The sequence below is a fragment of the Lycorma delicatula genome, chromosome 8 (genome assembly GCF_047948215.1).
Source record: "Lycorma delicatula isolate Av1 chromosome 8, ASM4794821v1, whole genome shotgun sequence".
Taxonomy (NCBI): domain Eukaryota; kingdom Metazoa; phylum Arthropoda; class Insecta; order Hemiptera; family Fulgoridae; genus Lycorma; species Lycorma delicatula.
This window is the reverse complement of record NC_134462.1, coordinates 100,155,867-100,168,367: the sequence shown is the minus strand read 5'-3', so window position 1 is coordinate 100,168,367 and position 12,501 is coordinate 100,155,867.

Sequence of the window (12,501 nt, the reverse complement as noted above, 5' to 3'; positions counted from 1 at the left end):
AATTCTTGACTATAATGTATTGGAGAAACGCAGTCTCTAGAGCTTTACGTACGCTAGCCGTATGTCTCGGACATAAAGTATGGTAAAAATCTAATCCCTGCCCGAATTCAAACTCTTTAGATTATACGATAGTTGCGCGCAACGATAATTCTGCATACGGTGTTTGTCCACACAAATATGAGAGTTTTAATTTGCCCAGTTGCTCAGTACGTAAAATAACGCCTTACCTTAATATAATATTATTATGTATATATAAACCGTGTAAAAGTAATTTAAATAAGAAATCTATATGAATGGAAATGAGAGAATAAACCTTGTAATTATGCCGTACGGAATTTTCATTGTGCGTAGTTTATAAATTTTTGGAAACTATTAGTCCAGTCGATTGTAATGAAAAGGGGAGGTGATCAACTAGATGTTAACAAAAGTCGTAAATCTAAACTTTCAACATTCTACGGCTAATTTTTGAGTTATGCGAGATACATACGTACGTACAGACGTTACGCCGAAACTAGACAAAATGGATTCAGGGATGGTCAAAATGGATATTTCCATTGAAACCTGAAAACCGAAATTTTTCGCGATTACAATACAAGAAAGTAAAAAAAAAAGTTTACCTGGCTAATCGTTTACGGATTCTACGTATCCGAATGAAAAAAAAGTCGTATTAAAAATTATCTTCGTTTTTTTATTTGTTTTTTGTGTTTTGGTACATATATTTACATAAACCTTCTCTAATAAATAAAATATTATGGTTTAAATCTCAAGTCGGCAGCCGAGTCTTTTTTTTTTATCATCTCGATCTTGGTAATAGTTTTATCAAAATATGTTTTATTAGTTAAAATGTTAAGCCTTTTATTTTAAAGAAAGTTACACATTTTTGAAAATCGATTGACAACCGCGTAAGGTGTGAAAATTGATGACATAATTTTCAGCTCGATTTCATCTCTATCACTTAAATTAATTACTTAAATTAAACTTTATTTTTTCATACGTTGAAAGACAATAATGATGATTAAAGATGCTGATTAAAGTTGCTGTAAATAAATTAACTTGTGTAACATTATTTACATTGCAAAATGGCACGTTATTATTAATTTTAAATTAGATATTAATTATTAAGAAAGACACATTTTCTGCCATTTTTATACGAGTGAGATGATTTTCTTCATTATAGGAAAACAATAGGATTTAACAAATTCTACACAATTTCAATAAACGTTAATGCATAACAGTGTTACTATTATGCCTAAACTATTTCCCTGTAACAAGGGATCTTCAACGTTTTTTCACCCTCGGGTCAATTGCTTTCTGTGCCTGGTCAACCGCACCGATTATAAGTATTACTTTTACTTCTATAAATAAAGCTAAAAGGAAATAATCATTAAAAAGTTATATTCAGAAATAATGTTCAAAATTGTTATTTTCATTTATTTTAATAAATTTTATTCAATTGAATCAATTATTAACCTTATGACATTAATATGATTGATTTTTGCATTTATAAACGCTAAATAATAATAAAAAAAAAATAATAATAATAATAATTAATAATAATAAGAATAATAATTTTGTTTATTTGTTTGTTTTGTTTGTGCAACAGAACAGACACAAAACCTTAGTATGTTGCACAATATTACATAAAATCATATAAGAATAGCATAATCATAAGAATAGCCACAAGTCAACAACTCACGTATAAATTAAAAAAACAATATTTAAAATACAATAATAATAATATATAACAATAACAATTATATATTCAAATAAAAAAAAAAAAAAATAATAATAATAAGCAGAACTTTAAATACGGTATCTATGGAGTGATAATAAAAACACATAGATGAAAACATACAAAATCAAAAACACAATATTACTAATACATTTCAAATAAAACAATAAGTTATAAGTAATAATCCTTTTACAATAATTTTAAAATCATAAAAGTGAGCATTACTACTAGATTTATAATTTCGAAGAATGTCAAAAAACCGGGTCAAGAATTTTTTAACTATATCTTCATGTGTTACTATTACACTAAGGATAAATAATAATCCATCGCCACGTAACCCTCTCAAATTTTATAATAATAATAATAATATAATAAAAAAAAAAAAAAAATTAAAATTAAATTATTTCTTTTAATTATATTGTATTTTTTCAATTCAAAAATTTGTTGAAAATAAGGGATAGCCGGAAAAATCTATTTTATATACATTTCGTCTTTATCTGCGTATAACACGTCAGTTTTTTCGCGTAAATTCTTTATCATTTTTACTTCCTTGTACGAAGTAAAGGAAGTATTGCAATCGCGAAAAATTTCGGTTTTCAGATTTCAACGGTTATACCCTTTTTAACCATCCCTGAATCCATTTTGACTAGTTTCGGCGTGACGTCTGTATGTACATAAACCCAAAATCTAAAAAAAGAAGATTTTGAACTGTTTCTTAACTACAGTAGTAAGCCCTCAACGAGAACTTTTCAACGATATATCATAGTTGGTATTTATTTTCATCGGTTCCAGAGTTATAGTCACTTTTATTAATGAAATATTTGGTCGTAGAAGGCACATCGGTTCGAATCAGATTTCATTTCCTTTTTTTAATTTTTTTTTCTAATTTAAATATATTGATTTATTAATAATTATTCACCTCCGATTGTAAAAAAAACTTTTACATTAAATAATAACAAATAAAAAAAAAAAAATCAGAAGTTATTAGTGATCTAAAATTTTATGTACTTTCCATTTAATTCTAAAATATTTACAGAGGTTAATAATTATTAATAAATCAATATATTTAAATTTAAAAAAAAAGTTAAAATATGTAATTATATATATATATATATGCAGCCGGATTCGAACCGATGTGTGCATGTCTACGGATCCGACAAGTTCTCACTTATACCGCATAACTAATTTAGCGACGTGAAAAAAAAAAAATATATATACTAAGCTGATACGGACACCACAAAAAAATGTGGTGCAATGGTGGTATCCACCATATTGCGATTGTGTAACTGTCCACTTTATTAAAGAATTAGAGGATAGAATCTCACTTTCAAATGAAATAAGTTGAAATGAAGTGCAGCAAAAAATTTGTATATGTAATTTAATTGGGGTACAAGGAAGTATACCGCTACCTGTAATAAAAGAATTAAAAAATAAAAATAAAAATCACGGGTGAAATATTTTTATTTATATTTCCTAAATTCTTAAATCATTACATGAAGTCGCCCAATTATTCAAACTTTAAAAAATCAGTGAAAAATGTCTAACTGTAGAAGTAAATGAAAAATATTTTATGTGTGGGTCTTTTATCAAGGAATGTGACAATATTATTACTTATTACTCATATTACATATTTGTAAGTATGATTAGTGTTATTTGTGTATAATTGCATTTCTATCGGTTGTCTGGCTAACTCATTCTATCAGGATAATTACAGATACCACAAAACATTTAGCTTCAGTAAGTATTAGTACTGTTCGTAAACAAACTCGCTCCACTGCTACTGTAATGATTCATTAGATTATGTTCGACTTCTCAAGAAGCGCAGCAGTCGTCCGACGTAAGAGCAAAGAGGCTTGCACTTTCTCATGTGTTGTCCTTAGCAGGTATTTTGAGTTTACAGTTCGTAATTATTTATAACTGTAAACAGGAAAAAGCACGCTAAAGAAAAAAGAAGTAACTACGTCTCAGAATTCCAACCCGGTCCAGCCGGTGCAAGACAAAGAAGATGGCGAGAGTGATGAAGAGTCTATGACAACTAAAATTCACCAACCGTCCTTCTTTCCTCCACCTTACAATTTAGACCCGTCATTAGCTCATCCGACTACCTCCGGCGAAGGGAAGATTGCATCCTCTAACAACCAGGAGTGCCATCAGGTGTATTCATGCTAGACCCGACAGGCATTCGATAGTCGGTCTGAGGGAGGATCGTGCCGGGAGAAAGACGCAAATACATTGCTCGTCCCCAAAGGTCAGCCCAAGTAACGATTTTCAGTCTGATCTGTAAGGAATTTCCATAATTCCTTCCGTAAAGAAAACCAAAAAACGTGTGTAACTGACATTAAATAAACAAATACCTGCCCGGTAGTAAGAAAGACCCTGCGGCAAGGGCCTATTATTATTTACTTGTTATATTAAGCTAATGCATTCTTTTTAATTAGCTTAACGCAGTTACACGTAAAGTAGATTGAGATTATTTTATTTTTGTTCCATAATTGTTATTTTGTTTTGTTCTGTATATATGTTTTACTAAAGAGAAATTTTGTTTTATCTCCCGCTTTTACCTTAATTTGTTTTTCCTTTATCAAATCGCGTGAAAAACATGGAAAACAAAGTTAACATTGTACGAGGTAATTTTACAGGCATTATTTAAGCTGATGTTCCCTTCAGAGCAGACTTTGAAAATGAGATATGCAAATGCTATAGTAGACGTAGGCGTGGACGGTACTTTCTTTTACCAGTTTCATTAAAAGGTTTTTTAGAAATTCTTTTTAATTATGCAATTTATTTCAAGAAAAATGTTCAATTTCCAAAATTTATATTAAAAGGAATCGCATAATTATTCGTTGATTTTTAACTGTTGCGTTTAACCTATTATGTATAAAACTGCATTATTTATTTGAGTAGACTTCATTTGTAAAATGTGACGGGTAACTAAGATGTAGTAGTACAATAATTTATAAATGCATCATTAAAGAATGCTGATAATGATTCGGGATCTGTAAATATCGTTTATACAGGGAAAACCCCGTTATTACGTAGTTAAATAATTTGCTAATTATTATTATATCTACATTTTCGAGTTTGGTATCGTGTCAGGGTTTTTTTATTGTTCGAATCAATTTAAGCGACTGCGATATGTACAAAATTATTGTCTATGATATTTACAAAAAATTTAATTGAAAGTGGCTCATCATAATTGATCAAACGCTGCTACACATACATGCTAATAAATAAACACCATTTGGCAGAATTTAAGCGTTTAAATAATTATATATTTGTTGTTTATGTAGCAGTTGGGATAGAGAATTTTCTGTTAAAGAATAAGGCAATAGATTTTTGCTTTTAAACTTAGTGTGTCCCACGTAGAATTTTTACGTCTTAGCCGGGAACACGTCAAACGTGTGTTAAGTGCATAGAAGTGGATGGATTTACTTTCCCATATCTTCTGTAGATTTTTATGCAAGTGTTATTTATAGAATAAGCAAACATTTTGGCGTAAAAAACTTCAGGTTATGCTGACCTATAATCATAATGGAGGCGATATAAAATTTAGCACAACTTGTTTCAAAAATGACCTAAAAATATGATCAAAAATTAGATCATTTTGAAGTAGGAGCATTTGCAAATAATATTTTTTGCAAAATGTGCTAAAATTCTATATTTTCCATTTATAATTTTTTTAGTTTTCCCCCTTTTTTGCGTGCTTGGGATTGGATTGGTGGTCTCGTACAGAAATGTTGATTGTTTCAATGTATGAGCGTTTGGTTAATTTAATTTTTGTATTATTAACTGTAGCAAAGTTATTTAAGAGTTCCTACACTTTTATTAACATGTTCGAGTGAAATATATCAGTCAAATTGTTCGGTAAATAAAATAATACCCGTTTGCGGAACACAACCGACGTCTATGTATTTTTATTTATGTAATAAAAACGTTGCTTTTTACATATTCTGATAGGAATGTTGGATTTTTATTATTGCATTTATTAGTTTTTTGTCTGAAAAAAAACTAAAAACAATTTATTAATCGACGAGCTTCTATTTAAAACACGAGATTTGGTTAATTAGATAAGAGATTGGCTGATAATAATATTTAATGTGTAATTTGTTATCTATTTAGTAAGTCATCTAAAGTATAAATCATATTTTAATATAAGAGGAAATTATTTTTGTTAAATAAAATTGTTACTGTAATCTCTGTTATATTTGAATAGTATTTAGTTGCCTAACCCATTCACAAAAGCGTAATGCAATTCCAATAAAACTGATATAGGAAGCAGTGTCATTTATGGAAGAGCATTACTTGCGTAATTTTGAGATAAAATTGTCAAAACATATATGTACATTTACTTTACTATTGGTTTTTTTTTTAATATTTCATTGCTTTTCTAATCTTATATTAAAATTAAGGTGATGTAATTCAGTAATAAGTAATATAATTTACTTTGTAATGTGTACTGTAATCGATAGTAAATGTTTTTAATAACTGACAACTTTTATTGTTGCTGCTAAATATATATGTGCTATTGGTTATTATTGTTCAATCCCTAATCAACGTTTTCCCCATTATAAAATCATTTATAGATACTTTATAATTTTGCTTTATTGACTTTAATTATTGTTTTATGTTTTTTTAATTAAATTTTATATAAATTTCTGGCGTTATGTGTTTTGATTTTAAAATATAAGTTATTAGTCTAATCGTTAGCAATCAGTACAATCAATAGTAAATTTTTATCGTTGAATTATCGTTGCTGGAAACGGTTTAGTAATTATTATTCATTTTTCTGTAGAAATGGTGATAATAACCATAATATAATTATTAATGCAATATCGTTATTAGTTTCTGTTAATTATTTTGTTAGAGCGCTGATCGAGAACTTCCCTTTTCATAGAGATGGTGTTAATAAATGAAATAATATTTATTTTGTGCATAATACCTGTTATTATTATGGAATTTTTTAAGTACACCGAATTGAGGCTGTTCACCTTGCATACAGATTTAAATTTCACATCGTTCTTTAACAGGTGGGACATTTTTATTTTTCAGTCTGTAGGAATCGACTTTTACTGTGGAAACTGCTATTCAGTTCATTTTTGTATCTGTATTGAAAATCATACCGTTTAAACACGCAAAACAAGAACGAGTTTTCATCTTTTAGCTGTCTTCCAGGAAGATTTTATATTTTTCGATTACGTTTGCATAAATTGTATTTAAAATTTAAATAAAATAATTATTATAAAACAAAAAACCCGATTACTAATTAAAAAACGAACAACATATAGTTAAACAAGTTTTACAAGCATTTTTTCAGGATACCACAAGTTAGTCAGCGATGTGAAATTGAAGAGTATTTCTACACTTTTTCTGTTGTAGTCGGGTGCTTTTTATTTCTGTTTAGCCTCCGGAACCACCGCACTACTTCCTACGGAGAATGAATGAGGATGTGAATGAATGTAAATGATGTGTAGTTGTCTACAGCTTCAGGTCGACTATTCCTGAGATGTGTAGTTAATTGAAACCCTATCGCTAAAGAATACCGGTATCCACCCCGACTGTGTAGGATATTATATGAGGTGGTGACTTTAATGGCCTCTTCTTTGTTAAGACTAATAGGCACCCGATAAAACATAAAATGTGGAAGTAATAATTAATTTCACATCGCTAACACTTACTGTATCCTGAAAAAAATGCCTGTAAGAAAAGAAAGAAAGACTTGCTTACCTATTTTTGTTCTTTTTTAATTAATAGTTGGGTTTTTTGTTTTTCAATAATTAATTTATTTAGCTCTTTTTTTGTTTTTCCCATAACTATACCATTCAATATACTAATCAACTAGACACGATCTTGTTATAAGTTTTTTAGAAACGTTATGCTACTTTAATATAAATCTGAATGTTAAAATTATTAACCTCTGATAGAAAAAAAATTACAATAAATAAAGTAATTCAATAATAATAATAAATATGAAAAAAAATCAGAAGTTATTAGTGAAATAAATTTTATTTTATTTTAACCCTTGAATCGTATTTTTATCTTAAATTGTGGTAGTATTGGCGTTGGACGCGATAATTACAAGTAAGCGTCACGTCAGTGTATGTACATTATAAAAGAATGTATAAAATTAAAATAATTTTAAATAGATTAAGTTCAGTTAATTGATTCAAAGATATTATCATAAATAAAATAAATTACCGTAAATTTCTAATTAAATATTTGATTAAAAATAAATACAATCGGTGAAAGAGAAATATTGGTATGAGACAGAGAGCGATCGTGTTAGATTACTTGCATTAATTACTTAGGTCAGTAAGATTGTCTAATATTTAAATTACTTATCAATAAAAAAATACTTTATCGAAAAGCAGTGTTAGTATCAGATTACAATACTACAAATAAAAATCTTGCTGCATCTTTTTTTCAGAATTTTTTTATAGTCATTCTAAATATCCATAAAGAGTAAATGCCATCCCCTAACCTTGGTTGGCCGAAAATATATTTTATTTTATATAATATAATGATTTTCATTTTATTTATATAAACACTTAAACAGGTACTATTGATGGTTTAAATTATAACTAATCCTTTAAATTATAACAGGTGATTACCTGTTATATAAACACTTAAGTAATATTAGAGAGGTGTGCGTTAGGATCACATCTAGTTGATAATAATCTGTCATTTCAGTACATGTTGAAGATATATTAATATATATTAATGTTGAAGATATATTAATTTTGTCGCTTAGACAATATTTTTATACTATCTGGTCAGAGAAATAAGGTATAACCACTTCTATGAATGAGATTGTTACTTAATCGATACACTCTATTTACATTGTTAATGTAAATATTTGCTTTCTAGATTAACATTACCTTCTGATTTCAGATTTACATCGATCGATCCGTAAAGTTTTGCGTTACAGTTTTAAGAAAAATGCTTGTAAATAGACCAAACGTTTTCATAAAAAAAATTATTATGTTATTATGTTCATATTACTTTTAATTTGCTACTTTAACCAAATTGTACAAATCCTTTATCTTATAAGGAATAAAATCTTACGTTTGCTAGTAAAAAATTGTTCATTGCAACACAAGAAGTGACAGCAGAATGTCATTTAAGTTACGACTGTACATCTAGTCTTCACTTTATATGCGTGTTATGTATTGTACTTTTTAATCAACTTTTTATCTTGTCTATAAAATAGGTGTAATAATTTTAACAACCGCAAAGTTTTTATTATTCGAAATCATATAATATAAATAAGATTAAAGAATATTTTCACTTAAAAACGTCTAATTTTTAAAGACAAATGTCATACTGTAAAAGCAGAACGGAGTTGTAATAATAAGTAACCGCATTTATTTGGTTGTAGAGTGGAGTAATATTATTTGTATTTTAAGCAACATATTCTGAAAAGAGGCTAAGTTTTTTCACCCGTCCTCTATTAAAGCAGACTTTAATTTATTTTTCTAAGGTACGACAAAATTTATTTATTTTTTTAGATAAACAGCATTTAAATTATAAATTTACTGTTGCTTAATTTTTATAGTTTTTTAATTTAATTTTTCTGTTAGAAAGTTAATATACCACCTGCTTTAATTATCAATTAGGTTTTCTCTTATAACATAAAAAAATAGCTGCTACTGTCTGTATAATTATTTAAAGAGGAAGAGTTTGTTTATTCGGGATAAACAAAAAACAACTCGATCAATCGCAACCAAATTTTTACCCAAGTTTCTTGGGCGTAATCGAGAAGTGTATTAGATATATTGTATCTCTTAAAGTCTCGAAGAACCAACCGATCGATCGCTTTCAAATTTTCAGGATACATTCATATTATACCAAGGAAGCTTTTAGCCATAGTCCGAGGCTCGAGCTCCCTTGAAGGTTAAGATATTAAATATATTCGTTATTTCTTCACTACCAAGGAGGGTGAAGTTGTAAATTAAAGATACTTATTAAGGGAAAAAAGGGATTAGTCCTTTTACTTCATTGTTATATATCCGTCTCCACGGCAAAGAAATATGTTACGAAATTTTCGTCGTCAAAGGTGCGTGTACTTTAATTACCATAGCTACTATTGTAGTTCGGTTTCTTTTTCAGGTTTCTTTAAAGCCTGAATACTTGTTACTCACGCGTAACAATAACAATATACAGTTGTTATTTATCGGTACTGTTCTCGCCATCATGAGGATAACGAACAGTACGGAGGGTCCAGGGGCGGAGCCCTCTGGGAAGACAGTAACGGCGACCGAAGCGAGCTCTGCGGGTGTCCAAGGCGCCGTCCCCCTGCAACACGGGAATGTGCAAGCGAAGCGAGTTCTGCGGCCCCATGGCCTCGGGGGGCTCCGAGGAACCCCTGAGCTGACTCCGGGGTTCGCCTGGGCCCTGAGGTTCCAGGTTCTGGCTAGTTATATACATGAATATAAGCGATAAAAAATTCATTTTTTATAAAAAGATTAAAAAAAGTAAAAAACAGCAGAACGGGAAATATGTTTATTATAATATTGTTTATTATTAAAGGAAAACAAATTTAAACATTTAAATTTTTAGGCGTAATTTCGAAACAGTTTGAAATAAAAACTGGATTGACACTATATCTTATTGTATGTCTTGGTTCTTATTATTAGTTTCTTATCAATTGCCTTTTTGAAGAAGTAATTCGAGAATGGAATAGAAAAATCCAAATAGTTAAAATAAACGAACACAAAAACGGTGATAAAATCTGTAAATGTAAACGTTTTAGCATTTGCTGACGATCTGGTAATTTTGGTAAAAGACATTAGAGAGGATAAAATCAAAATTCAAGAATTAAAAAGATGTTCAAACAAAATCCGTTTAGAAATTTCATACGAAAAAACAAAACGGTTTTCCAATCGCAGAAATAGAATCCAAACCGTGAATATTTCAAAAGAAGAATCGATCAGGAGTCCAAACCTTTAAATATTATTGTAATAATTACCTCCAGTATTTTTTATAAAGGAGGAATGAAAGTCAGAACACAAAAAATGGAAGTGGCTTATAATTTTACTAGATACATTTACAATAAATATACCTTATCTAAAAATGCAATATTAATAAGACGCTATAAAAGCGCAGTTTTACAGAATTGTTTTATCACGGAAAATTGTAAAATTTTTCTTGGAAAAATCGAATAAAAGTTGAAAAAAAAAATTTTTTTAAATTCCACAGCCCCAAAACTCGAAGATAATATTTAAAAATTAAGAAAACCAGAAGAAATTTACCAAATATTTGAAGAAATAAACCGTACAATGGGGAAAAAACTCAGATTTTATGGATACATAGAACGGATGAGGCTAAATTAACAAAACAAATGTTGAACTTTTTAAAAAAAAAGGAAAAGCAAAATAAGCCGGTTCAAAAATATTGATGAAGAAAGACCAATGATTATTAAATTCATGATTATCAAACATAAATGAACGTCGATCAAAGATCATGATTATTAAACATTTCAAAAGAAATTATTTTTGATGGACAATCTTTGTATAAATTATTAGTTGAACCTAAATTTCCAGAGAAACAGAAAAAGAAAAAAAGCGGATGGACCGAAAAAATGGGGTAAATTAAAGGAAAGAAGAAAGAATTTTGGAAAAGAAAGTAGTCAGGGCTAACGTGAACCGTAGGAAGTCAGATTGCAGTAAAAAAGAAAAAAAGTGATTGGGTATCACATTTTATTGTAAGTACTCATTAAATTTTAAATAAAAAGTACAAATTTAAAGGTATTTAAATTTTTACTTAGTTAAAAGATACGAGGGAAAAGTAGACATGTAGTAAAGATTAAATAATGCTTGTAATAATCATTATATAATAATTTTTAATAGTATTTTAAACCTTGAAAGATTAATTTATGTGATTAAAAAAAAAAAAAACTCTTACTATAATAATGAAGAAAATGAACTTAATGCAATAAATAAATTATTTGCGTTAAAAGCAGTTGAAATCATATATGTGTGACTTCACCCGCCCACTCGTTTCAAATATATCGTACGATTCTTACCGATTTGAATATTTAAGAAATATTTTCGTTAATCGCCTCTCAACGTACAATCCACTTAAGATAAATAAAAGGCGCAGATCATCGTCTTAAGTTAACGATGATTATATAAAAAATCTGGAATAAATTAAAAATAAATCGATAATCTATATCTAAACTGTTATATAAAGAGGAAGAGGGATAAACAAAAAACTACGATCAATCGCAACCAAATTTTTAACCATAGTTTTTTGGTGTAACTGAGAAGGTTTTTTCATGTATTTCATCTCGTGTGTGTGCGTTTGTGTGTGTGTGTGTGTGTGTGTGTGTGTGTGTGTGTGTGTGTGTGTATACAATTGAGTGTGTGTGTGCGCGTGCGCGTCTCTATCAATGTGTGAGCTGGGTTTGAACTGAATGATTGGAATCAATCGAATGAATTATATTACAAAAATTGTATAATACGCTAAATAAAATATTAAATAAATTTAAAAAAATTCTGATTACCAATAATGGGCTTCTCGTGAGTACTGCGTGTGAAGCTAGAGTGTCGAAGTATGCGAGCACATCGTGGGAGGCTAGACCAATTATCACCATCAACTGCAACTGATAACAAACGGGGTGCCCCTGGGGCGATGTTTTGGGAGGAGCAAATGCCCCATTTGCTCCTCCTCATTTGTTCGTATAATATTTCTGGAAACAATCATCTGATTTTCAAAATGCAAACGCGGTTTATTTGCATCCATCATGTACATCCTCGATCCAACAGATCACA